Genomic DNA, 12,570 nt, shown 5'->3' on the forward strand with positions numbered 1-12,570 from the left:
GGACCTCATGAACTTTTTTGTGTAAACAAGGGCATGGGAAATTCACTGTTTGGTCTATTCCATACAAAACATGTAAGAAGATCAAAATGCAGAATTTTCTCATTGTGTTCTTCAGTAAAGTAAAGGAATAATGAGCAGGTAAACCATTTATTCAAATTCTAGAGAGAAAAAAATATTGAACTGTTATCTCCAGGATAAATTCAGTTCAAACATGTGAATGATTTATTGTTTAGTGAAGCATGGCATGGCATTGGCTGAAATAGATCATTATGTCAAAGCATCAACATTCTCTTGTAATAACATCATAGGAACAAAAAAACCCAGAAGCAATAATAGGGTTGTGACACTTGGTAATAGCAATTAAATCAGAGATAAAGACCATCCTTAATTTACACCTTTATGCCATTTATGGTTCATGATATCACACAGTGATCAACTCTTCCTGTGATGTCATAGACCCAAAGGGGCAATTTAATTGCTTGTATAATGCCACTGAAATCAATGGGGTTACATCAAGGCTGAATTTGGCCTGATGTTTACTTTAAAATATCTACAGTATCTATCTGATCAATCTTTCTATCTTTTTCGAGCCCTTTCAGAATACTAATCAGTGATGGATCTAAAAACATTGGTGCAATCAGACCATTTTTATGGTCCAAGTGTATATCAGTATGTGGGGTAGTAACCATTCTATTTCTGTACCATTAAAATAGCAAGAGGTTTTTTTTCTTAATTTGTAAAAAAGAATGACTGAGATCAGGGTCCTAATCCTGCAGTCCTTGCTCAAGCAACACTCGGTTTGAAGTTTCATCCTCAGTAAATCTTCTTGACTGAGTTAAGAATCTGAATATATGGGGCCAGATTCATTCATGCTGGTGCAGGGAAGTGGAATCCGTCCTGCTGTGCCCCCAGGGGGATTCATCTGGTGGCTGGCAGATTGTACTATTGCCACCTGCTTCTCTGAGTAGTTTCTACCAGGCAGAGGCAGTTTTCAATTTTGCCGAGGATTCCATAATACAGACAGGGTGTCCTGTCCCCGTTCTGTCCAGTGTCACGCACTTGATCTCCTGCACACCCTTTGGAGGAGAAGAAATGTCAGGTTTCTACCCCACAGTAGACTTCCCACTACTAGGGGCTTTGCACCAGGGTCTTTGCTAGGTTCTAAATTTTCCTGAAGGGAATCTTCCCCAAAGTTCATAGTAAATTCAATCTTAAACCTGACTCAGCAAAATGCTCCATATGTGGAACTTCTCTAGAAGTCTGATGGGAGGTTTTCTGTATTATTTGGTGAATTTCTAATATAGATTTCTGGCTGACAACAATGACTGTATAATCACAGATTCAACTGAATCACGTTTGGTCAGTCCGACTGACCTTTGATTGAGTCATGATTTTTTAGACATTTGATTTCAACATCATCATAATAAAACTGTAAAAATCCCATCAGCCCAAGATGGCCAGGAGATGTACCTCTTGGCAGCTTTCATCTGTGTATTGGCTTCTGAACATTGTTACAAAGAACGAATTAAAACAAACGGATGCATTTTGCTTCTTTCAGTGACGAGAGCTCCCATTAGACACGACTCTGTTCCTTCATTATAAAAAGCAGATTCCTTTGAGGGAAAATGGAGAAAAAGCTAAGGGGAATAGTGAGCTTCTGTGTATGCAAAACACACCAAATTACCTCCTCATAGTCTCTGCATTCAGAGTCCATGCAAGACCTGCTTTTTTGCCAGTTAATCTTTCATGAAGAAGGCCTAGTGCTAGGTCACTGAAGAGTGCTATAGTTTAAATGAATATTGACAGAAATAAGCTCTATATAAAATCTTTGTCTGCTCTGCTTAGTTAGATTGTAAACTGTTTGGGGTAGGGATTGTGTCTTACAATGTGTTTAGGCAGTGCCTAGCATAATGGGGCCACAATCTTGGTAGGAGCTTCTCGGAACTACCATAATACAAATAATAACTGTTTGTGAATAACCTCTTATTTCCAGCGGGATTGGTTGAGACACTCTACATCCACAATGCTGGACACCCTCTGAAAAGTAAAGTTACTCTACCATTGAGGTCATCTCCTCCCCCCCACCCCCGTCACTCCTTTTCATCTCATTCACATACGTCACAAGCAATAGGCAAATATGTTCTCTGTTTGTACTGCTTGGAAAACAGGTTGCTAAGGAAATGGAAATCTTCAAAATGTTTTCAAGAAATTCACACAAGCAGATCTTTACCAATGTGTTATTAAATCATGCAAACCAGAAAGGCAAGTGACTGAATGAAAGTTTGTTTGGGGAAAAATGTTGTATTATTTATAGCACCTACATTCAATAGTGTATCTCCAGTGCTATGGAGTAGTGAGGCACAAGGAGTACCATGGGAGGTTTAGTGATTTGAACAAACAGATAACAATAGAAATCCATTGAGAAGCAACAGGCTAATTAAGACTTTGCGATTTCTTGGCATTCTCTTGGGTGACTGCTCGACTGAAATAAATCGCTCAGTTTTCCGCATGCAGCTAAGTAAAAGGCCATGAATGAAACTGCAGAACTAAAAATGTCATTGCAACAGCCATTCAGAATCCTATGAAGGTATGTGACCCTGCAGATTATGAAACACACTGAAAGGGCATGGCTAGCTTTGGAGCAATTTTTATTGAGACAAATGCCTTCCGCATTTTATCAGTTTTCTTTGTTTTTGGCTACTGTTCTGAAGAACAAATGGCTCTATTCTGTTGTTACTCAAGCCAGCCAAGCTCTTAAATAATGCAATTATTTACACCTGCTCCCCCTTGTCATGGTTGTCATCACCACAAATAGTTTTCTTATTATAACACCCATATGCTTTGATGTATGAAGCATTTTGAAATCACAGTCAGTGACTGAATACTAAAATGAATTCTTACCGAATAATTTCATCAGAACTAAAAGTTGCAATGGTGGAAGAACACCACAAATCAGCATGAGCTACAGCACGTGAGTGCATGTCATTATGGGCTAGATCTCACTCCTATTGAAGTAAATGGAATACATCTATTCACTCTAGTGGGAGATGGATCATATCCCATATTACCACCTGGGAAGTCCAAATACTATTCTGATGTGAGAAAAAAGCAACTCACATATAACTTAAGCAAAAACACCTCTGACTGGAGTTTGAAGGAGAAACACTGGAAGTCGGAGGCATGAATAAAAGGAACTGGAAGGTGGATAGTTCTTTTTGGTGAAGAATAAAATCCCAAAAGAGGAAAAGTGAAAAAGCAATTGAGAACTGATATATGTGAATAGCTATATAAACATAGTATACAGGACATGAATCGAAAACTTACTAGAATGTTAAGAAGCATTATGCTTCCAAATGTATTTTATTTCATGTCAGATCTCAAATATAAGGCTTGTCAAATTTACCTCATGAATTAGGAAAAAAAAAAAGACTTGGATGGACATTTTAGTGAATGGCAATACTACCATTGATTTCAAGCAGGGTCTGGCTCTAAATCAGTGAGCATGTTTCTTTGACATGATGAAGCATTCTTGTCATGTCAGAGAAGTGACCTCTTTTGTGGCTCTCATAATGTTCTGACATCCAGAACAGCAACTGGCTACTGCCACTGTTGAATACGAACAAGATTTTATTACCAAAATGTGAAAAATAAATGAACAACATAAAAATAGCGCAAGGACTATTGCCATTCTATGTTTATATTTTTATCAGGGTTGTTCAATCAAAAAGAAACCAAAATTTATAAGGAAGTGCATAATAAATGCACTATACTGTGCTGGAATTTTTTTCCCCATAGAAAAATAAGTGAAAACAGAAAATTATTTTCATCAAAATTTTCCACACAGAATTTCAACTTTCTGGCAAAGAACTGAAAAGCAAACATTTCTGGCTGAAAACAAAGTTTCATTTTAGAAATTCCACTACAGTGACTCACGGGACGGGTAGTTCAGGTGCCTGCTACCCCCATTCTCCTCTATGGGCCAGGGTGCTTGACTGGCAACATCTCCATGAAGCACAATGGTCCCCTCTCTTGCTGAGCCACCACAGTGCATCATGAGAGTCCAGTGCTTGGGGGGCTGGAGCACAGAGCAGAACAGGGGCATGAGGCACTCATACAACACCTCCCATGAGGCACCATGGCAGGATTTCCAAATCAAAAAGTTCAGTTTTTGGTTTTCAGATGTTTTACTTTTTGACCAAAAGTCAACAATGTACATGAAAAGTTTAATCAACCCCTCAATTTTCCATTAAAAGCAGTTTCAATGGAAAATTTTTGACCAGTGCTAACATACACCTTATCAGCATATCATTGTAAAGGTGCCGGCGGTGCTTAGCTTCATGGATTACACATCCACATTTACTGTACACATTTACTGTACACAATGATTCTTTTTATCCCTGGCACAAGTGGGTTCCATTCCACTGATTCAGCAGAAATTCACTTAATTACACCAGAACTGAATTCAAAACCTTCTTTTCTATTTGACTTTTGCCTTCAGCTGTGGATAGGAGTGTTGCTTTAGACCAAATCACTCCTGGGTAATATCACAGAAGTCAGTTGTATCACCAGGGATCTGTGCCATCCGGTATAAATAGACAGTATAAATGTATTTTATATTGTTGAGATCCAGCAATAACAGAGTCCCATTTTAGACCACAATTTTTTTTAATAAACATACTTAAAAATGTGGAAGCATTGATGCTTAATGTAAATGCCGACCCGTGCATGGTACATGGTAACCAAATGGTTGGTATGTTGGAGAGCAAAGTGACACCAGCAAATGAACATATAGTTTCTAACAGGTGAAGAGATGCTTACCACGGACTTTGTTACATTTAGGTCAAGATTGTCCCTGGTCTTTGCACAAGTGCATGGGGGTTAGGGTTGAGCACTGGAGCCGCTCCCTTGTACAACTTTTGAAAGGGATGATATGGTCCCCACAATCAGAAATTAAAGGAATTGCCTTTTCTGTGTATCCAGAGCACATAAAACATACCAAAGAGTGAGGGAAGGAGGAAAGGTCAGGCTTTGCTCCCTTTTCCAGTGGCCCACAGATCTGTAGTAGGATGTAGATGGAGATGTCTGTAGCAACCCAGTAATGATGGAGCAAGTCACAAGAGTAAGACTCATGGGAGATGAAAAGGTTTCTCAGTGGCTGGGACGATGAGTATAGTATTGCCCTCCTGAGAAGATCAGAAAGACCTTGGATTTCATCACCTTCAAATCTTAAGTGCAAGACCCACCTGTTTGCTTTAGCTTTTCCTCAGTGATAATAGCCAAAAACCACCAGATTATAAGCCAGCAAAATTCAACAAATCAATAACTAGAACAAAATATCTCTCTCTACTTTGGGATGGACAATCAGCGCAGCACCTGGCAATGAACCACCTGTATTAAGTTCTTGTAAGATGCAACGAACATGGTATCAATACCTAGATAGATTACACATAATTGAATCAAAGGTAAAATATTGTTACCCTATAATAAGAATAGTCAAGAACGGTACTTTGCTTAATAACAGGTCCTTTGTTTAACACACACTTTAAAAAAAAAGGAGTTTCGGTACAGAGTTTGGATATAAAAACTAAAAAGGACAGAAAATAAAAAGATATAGGTGGGAAATAAAATATTGGAGTATTGTAAAAAGAAATGTCTATTTAGGGAAACATCTGTGTGTGTTTTATTTTTTTGAGATACACAGGACGACCAGTTTATGCTGCCTTTGAAGTGTTTGGGTTTGTAAAGCAGCTTTAAAATAAGTTCCCCAAATGGTAGATAGTCGGTAGATAGTCTAGGCTCATCTAGGCTCGTTCCTTATGTTGTACCATTTTAGACTAATGCAGTGAACCGAAGTGTGATAAAGTCTTAGGTGAAGGAAGGAAAACAATGAGTGCGATATTGCTATAAAAATGACATATAGTTCTGCACTTGTGTAATTATATTCTAATGCCCTACCCTCAACCAAAAAAGGCCCCTATATTAAGTGGCCTGTTTTACATGTTCAGATGGGTTGGAGAATACAGGCAATTGTTAGACGCTTTCTAATTAGTCTCATAGCATATTTAAATGATCTTGCTTGCCGAACATAGTTAGGCTTCTAATTTTAGGTTTTAACTGATAAACACTGATAAAACACCCTCTGATGCAAACATAAAATGTGTTTATCTAATAAACACTGTAAAACACAGGAAATGGTTACCTATACGTATGGGCTTGTCAACACAGAGCAGTAACGTGGACTATTGGGATGTGATTTCTAAAGCACACTAACATGTTTCACATTAATTGGTCCATATAGACCCTGCTGGTGTGCACTAAAGGATTCCTAGTGCACTTTAACATAGCCCTGTTTGAAACAGTACTATGTCAAAGAACACTAGGGAACATTATGAAGAGATCACTCATTACAATATATACAAAGAGATCCCCCCAAAACCCAGGTTGAGACTTCTACATAAAACTCAAAAATTGCTAAGAATAAACTACAAAAATGAAAATAAACCCTGAAAACCTGAAATATATTGTAGAAACTCAATATTTACATTTCATCTAACAATCTCTTTCACAGGCTGACGGTAGTAGAATACTTAGTCTTTAATTAGGTCAAACTCTGATGATTCTGTAAGGAACTAAAATGATTCACTATCACAATTAGCACTAATTGCCCCCCAGACTTCAGAAGTGGCCAAAAGAGACTGATTGGAAATGGACATTAAACTACTCTCACCCTCTAGAATTGGGTCCTGCATAATGAATCCAGTTGTCATTGAATGGATCCAGACGTCACTGAAGCCAATGGGAACAGGTTTTGTGTCCAACCACATGGTTGTTTGAAGCAGCTTGTTTTGTTATTGTCCTTCTTTACCTGTTCTGTAGATAAATAAATGACCTTAGCATCCAGAGTTGCTAGTCTAGTGCCTGTGTCACATCTAAACAAAACACCCCAAAAAAACTAATCAAAAAGCTCTCAAAGCATGAGTAGGTTCCGGGATAAGGAATAAATAATGCTTTGGGTTTTTCAAAATTAGCCATAGCCATGATTCAGGAAAGTACTTATGCACGCGCTTAAGTCCATTGTTATTCAGGAAAGCATTAATGAATGCCTAATTGGACTTAAGCATTTTCTGAAAATGAAGCACCTGCCAAAGTGCTTTCCTGATCAGGAATGTTTTCCTGAATGGGACCTATTTCTCTAATGGTCAGATCAATAAATAGGACAATAGTTATTCCCCCCGCCCCTTATTTTGTTTTTGTTAAGTTTTATCAAGGAATAAGGAAATCTGAATCAGTATTCTGTTCATGGCACTGTATACAAGGTAAGCACAATACAAGTGTAAATGGTGGCTTTGCTTCTCCTATTTGGCAGGATAATCACCCACTTTAAGATTGTGAAATATGCCCATTTATTACAGTGGTGGGTGCCTTAAATATACCATAATAATAGTAATAAACAGAAAATATTTGTGAAAAAAATTGCATCTTTTGGCATAGGTCTGGTCCTGTTTACTGTACAGGAATTATTTACATGCACACTGCCCAGGAGTTTCTCACCCAGTTTCCAATTTATGTAAATAAACAATACAGTTGCCCAACAGTGGTTTCTTTGATCTCTCTACAGATTCATTCTAATATTATTTTCTCCATGGCAACATAGCCCTGGACACTACAGCTTCATGTAAAGGGAAAAGGATCTCTTAATGCTTTTGTTCATGAGCATACCAAGCACTAAACCTCCACTGAAACGTTTGGAAGGGCTGGAGGATTTGCTTCTAGCAATGTGTCACCTCCACTTCAATTCTCAGTTGCATTAGTGGCATTGCTCAAGTGACAAGAATAGCAATATTATTGCTTGCACATATATGCATTATAGTTATTTGCATGAGATTGACAGGGAATGCCTGCCTGTCCTCAAAAGCAAACCAAAAAAGGAAAATGACACATGATGTTGCAAAATGGCACATGAATTACCTCACTTTCTGATCTCAGCTTGTCTCCCACTACAGCCCGTGTTGTAGACACAGTTGACATACTGAAATTTGAAATGGAACGATCACTCAGAGCGAGAGGAGACTATTCAGCTTGCTAATCCATTGGGAAAATAGCTCATTTCTTTTCAACTGTAGATTATTAATTCAAATTAGGCCCAACAGTTAGATTTTATAAAAACAAACATTTATAAAATGTAAGTCAACATAAGGGAAACATTTCCCTAAAAGAAGAATTCCAGCAAAAACAGTTGTTTTAAACACACACCCCCTTTTAGGCAATATTTGCAATGCAAACATTGCAGTTCTGGCAACTGAAAGTGAAACTGACTATATAGAGTTAAAGAGACAAGGTGGGTGAGGTAATATCTTTTATTGGACCAACTTCTGTTGGTGAAAGAGAAACAATTTGAGCTAAACAGAGCTCTGTGTAGCTCAAAAAGCTTGTCTCTTTCACGCTAGAAATTGGTCCAGTAAAAGGTGTTCTAATCCTCACTCCCTTGTCTCTCTAATATCCTGGGACCAACATGGCTACACTACAAACAACGTACATAGTGTCAAAGTGACTTCCATGATTTTAATTGCCTAAAATGAGAGAAAGACAAAAGAGTAAAAGAAAAAGGAGAAATAGTGACAAGTAAATTAGATATGTAAAATGATTTCTAGTTCAATAATCAAAGGTGCTATCATATACAGTTTGGGCCTGTGAAATGTCTAGTGTCTCCAAAGGTGTTCACAATATATGATTTTTAAATTGATAACATCTAACTATAGAAGGAAAAGCATCTGACAGAAATTGCAGGCCTGAACACAGGTGTATGAGGGAAGAAAGATAAGACACGCAGAGAATCCAAACAATCCGGTCCAAAGAAAGAGAAATATCTGCTTCATTGTTTGTTGTCAGTCCACCACTGTTAAAATCTACCTGTGGCCTTCTGAGGTCAAAATAGTCCTCTGTTAGGAATAATTTTACTATGAATCATAATGAGAGTTGAAGGCTTACTGATCTTTCAGCCAGCAGTGGATCAGTTGAGGCCATCAGAAATCCTGGCCAGCAACAAATGCAAACAGATGGACATCATACCAAAAGGACTGAGGGTAAAAAATCCATTACAATCTACATACCACACAGACTATGCTGACTGATTGTGCCACACACTCTCAAAGAAACTGCGGAACCACCTGATCAACATCCTATCCAGCAAACAAGGAAAGATTAAGAGTGAGCTCTCAAAACTGGATACTCTCATAAAAAACCAACCCTCCACACAAACTTCCTCATGGCTGGACTTCACAAAAACTAGACAAGCCATTTACAACACACACTTTCCTTCTCTACAAAAGAAAAAGGACACTAAACTATCTAAACTACTACATGCCACAAGGGGCCACAACAGTGGTTCCCTTAACCCACCCAGCAATATTGTTAATTGATACAGCTATACTCTTAGCCCAGCGAAGAATCCGTCCTATCTGGGGCCTCTCTTTCTGTCCCTCCACCCCCACGAACATGATACAGTTCTGTGGTGACCTAGAATCCTATTTTCAATGTGTCCGATTCAAGGAATATTTCCATCACACCTCTGAGCAGCATACTAACCCACAGAGACCTTCCTACCAACACTACAAAAAGAAGGATTCTGGGTGGACTCCACCTGAAGGTCGAAACGACAGACTGGACTTCTACATAGAGTGCTTCTGCCAATGTGCATGGGCTGAAATTGTGGAAAAGCAGCATCACTTGCCCCATAACCCTAGCCGTGCAGAACACAATGCCATCCACTGCCTCAGAAGCAACTCTGACATCATAATCAAAAAGGCTGACAAAGGAGGTGCTGTTGTCATCATGAATAGGTTGGAATATGAACAAGAGGCTGCTAGGCAGCTCTCCAACACCACATTCTACAAGCCATTACCCTCTGATCCCACTGAGCGTTACCAAAAGAAACTACACCATCTGCTCAAGAAACTCCCTGAAAAAGTACAAGAACAAATCTGCACAGACACACCCCTAGAACCCCGAGCAGGGGTATTCTATCTGCTACCCAAGATCCATAAACCTGGGAATCCTGGACGCCTCATCATCTCAGGCATTGGCACCCTGACAGCAGGATTGTCTGGCTATGAAGACTCCCTCCTCAGGCCCTACACTACCAGCACTCCTAGTTATCTTTGAGACACCACTGACTTCCTGAGGAAATTACAATCCATCGGTGATCTTCCTGAAAACACCATCCTAGCCACTATGGATGTAAAAGCCCTTTACACCAACATTCCACACAAAGATGGACTACAAGCCGTCAGGAACAGTGTCCCTGATAATGTCACGGCAAACTTGGTGGCTGAATTTTGTGACTTTGTCCTCACCCATAACTATTGCACGTTTGGGGACAATGTATACCTTCAAATCAGTGGCACTGCTATGGGTACCGACATGGCCCCACGGTATGCCAACATTTATATGGCTGACTTAGAACAATGCTTCCTCAGCTCTCGTCCCCTAAAGCCCCACTCTACTTGCGCTACATTGATGACATCTTCATCATCTGGACCCATGGAAAAGAATTCCTTAAGGAATTCCACCATGATTTCAACAATTTCCATCCTACCATCAACCTCAGCCTGGACCAATCCACACAAGAGATCCACTTCCTGGACATAGTGCTAATAAGTGACGGTCACATAAACACCACCCTATACCAGAAACCTACTGACCGCTATACTTACCTACATGCCTCCAGCTTTCATCCAGACTACACCACATGATCCATTGTCTACAGCCAAGCTCTACGATACAACCACATTTGCTCCAACGCCTCAGACAGAGACAAACACCTACAAGATCTCTATCAAGCATTCTTACAACTACAATACCCACCTGCTGAAGTGAAGTAACAGATTGACAGAGCCAGAAGAGAACCCAGAAGTTACCTACTACATTACAGGCCCAACAAAGAAAATAACAGAATGCCACTAGCCATCACCTTCAGCCCCCAACTAAAACCTCTCCAGCACATCATCAATGATCTACAACCTACCCTGAAGGACCACCTATCACTCTCACAGATCTTGGGAGACAGGCCAATCCTTGCTTACAGACAGCTCCCCAACCTGAAGCAAATACTCCCAAGCAACCACACACCACACAACAAAAACACTAACCCAGGAACCTATCCTTGCAACAAAGCCCATTGCCAACTGTGTCCACATATCTATTCAGGGGACATCATCATAGGGCCTAATCACATCAACCACACTATCAGAGGCTCGTTCACCTGCACATCTACCAATGTGATATACACCATCATGTGCCAGCAATGCCCCTCTGCCATGTACATTGGCCAAACTGCAAAAGAATAAATGGACACAAATCAGACATCAAGAATTATAACATTCAAAAACCAGTCGGAGAACACTTTAATCTCTCTGGTCACTCGATTACAGACCTAAAAGTCACAATTCTTCAACAAAAGAACTTCAAAAACAGACTCCAATGAGAGACTGCTGAATTGGAATTAATTTGCCAACTGGACACAATTACATTAGGCTTGAATAAAGACTGGGAGTGGATGTGTCATTACACAAAGTAAAACTATTTCCCCATGTTTATTTCCCCCCCCCCCACCAACTGTTCCTCACACATTCTTGTCAACTGCTGGAAATGGCCCACCTTGATTATCACTACAAAAGGTTTTTTTTCTTCTCTCCTGCTGGTAATAGCTCACCTTACCTGATCACTCTTGTTACAGTATGTATGGTAACACCCATTGTTTCATGTTCTCTGTGTATATAAAATCTCCCCACTCTAATTTCCACTGCAAGCATCCGATGAAGTGAGCTGTAGCTCACGAAAGCTTATGCTCAAATAAATTTGTTAGTCTCTAAGGTGCCACAAGTACTCCTTTTCTTTTTGCGGATACAGACTAACACAGCTGCTACTCTGAAAAGTATTGAGATGTTTGCTGAATGTTTATGGTATAAAGCTTGCAGTAAATGAAGAGAAGACAGGAGGTGTTAAAAAAGGAGTTATCAGTGGCTTCTCAGCCACTCTAAGTTATAGTTCATTTCTGCTGAGTCATCTGATTCTTGTCATTTCATCTATGATTTCATTGTACAGAATGAAACAAAGTACATGGATGTCTGCCTGTCAAGATAATTCTTCCTTATATGTCCCTAGTCTTCTGCAAAAATGCAACACAGAGAACAATTAATTACACTGGATCATTGTTTTTCTCCAGTGTTAGTGACATAGTTTCTGGAAGGTTGTTAGAAAAATTGTAAACCAAATACAAGATTCCCATTTGGTTACATTTGTTTATTTTATCTTTAACTGTATTATGCGCCAAAAAATTTAGGTGATGACAGTTTAGAAGGAAGATAAGGGATATATAACAACACACAAAGGCATAATCTTTGCAAGTGTTTAGAAACATTTTAATTAAGTAATTCCTTCCTGACTCTCCAGAATACAAGCTCCAGGCATACACATCAATTCATTTTGTCCTTTCTAAAGCCAACAAAATTCTCAACAATCCCTGAAGCAGCACTGGAACCAAGAACTTGGCAGAAATCAAAAAGGGATTAG

Source organism: Natator depressus, chromosome 2 (genome assembly GCF_965152275.1).
Source record: "Natator depressus isolate rNatDep1 chromosome 2, rNatDep2.hap1, whole genome shotgun sequence".
In the NCBI taxonomy this organism is placed as follows: Eukaryota; Metazoa; Chordata; order Testudines; family Cheloniidae; genus Natator; species Natator depressus.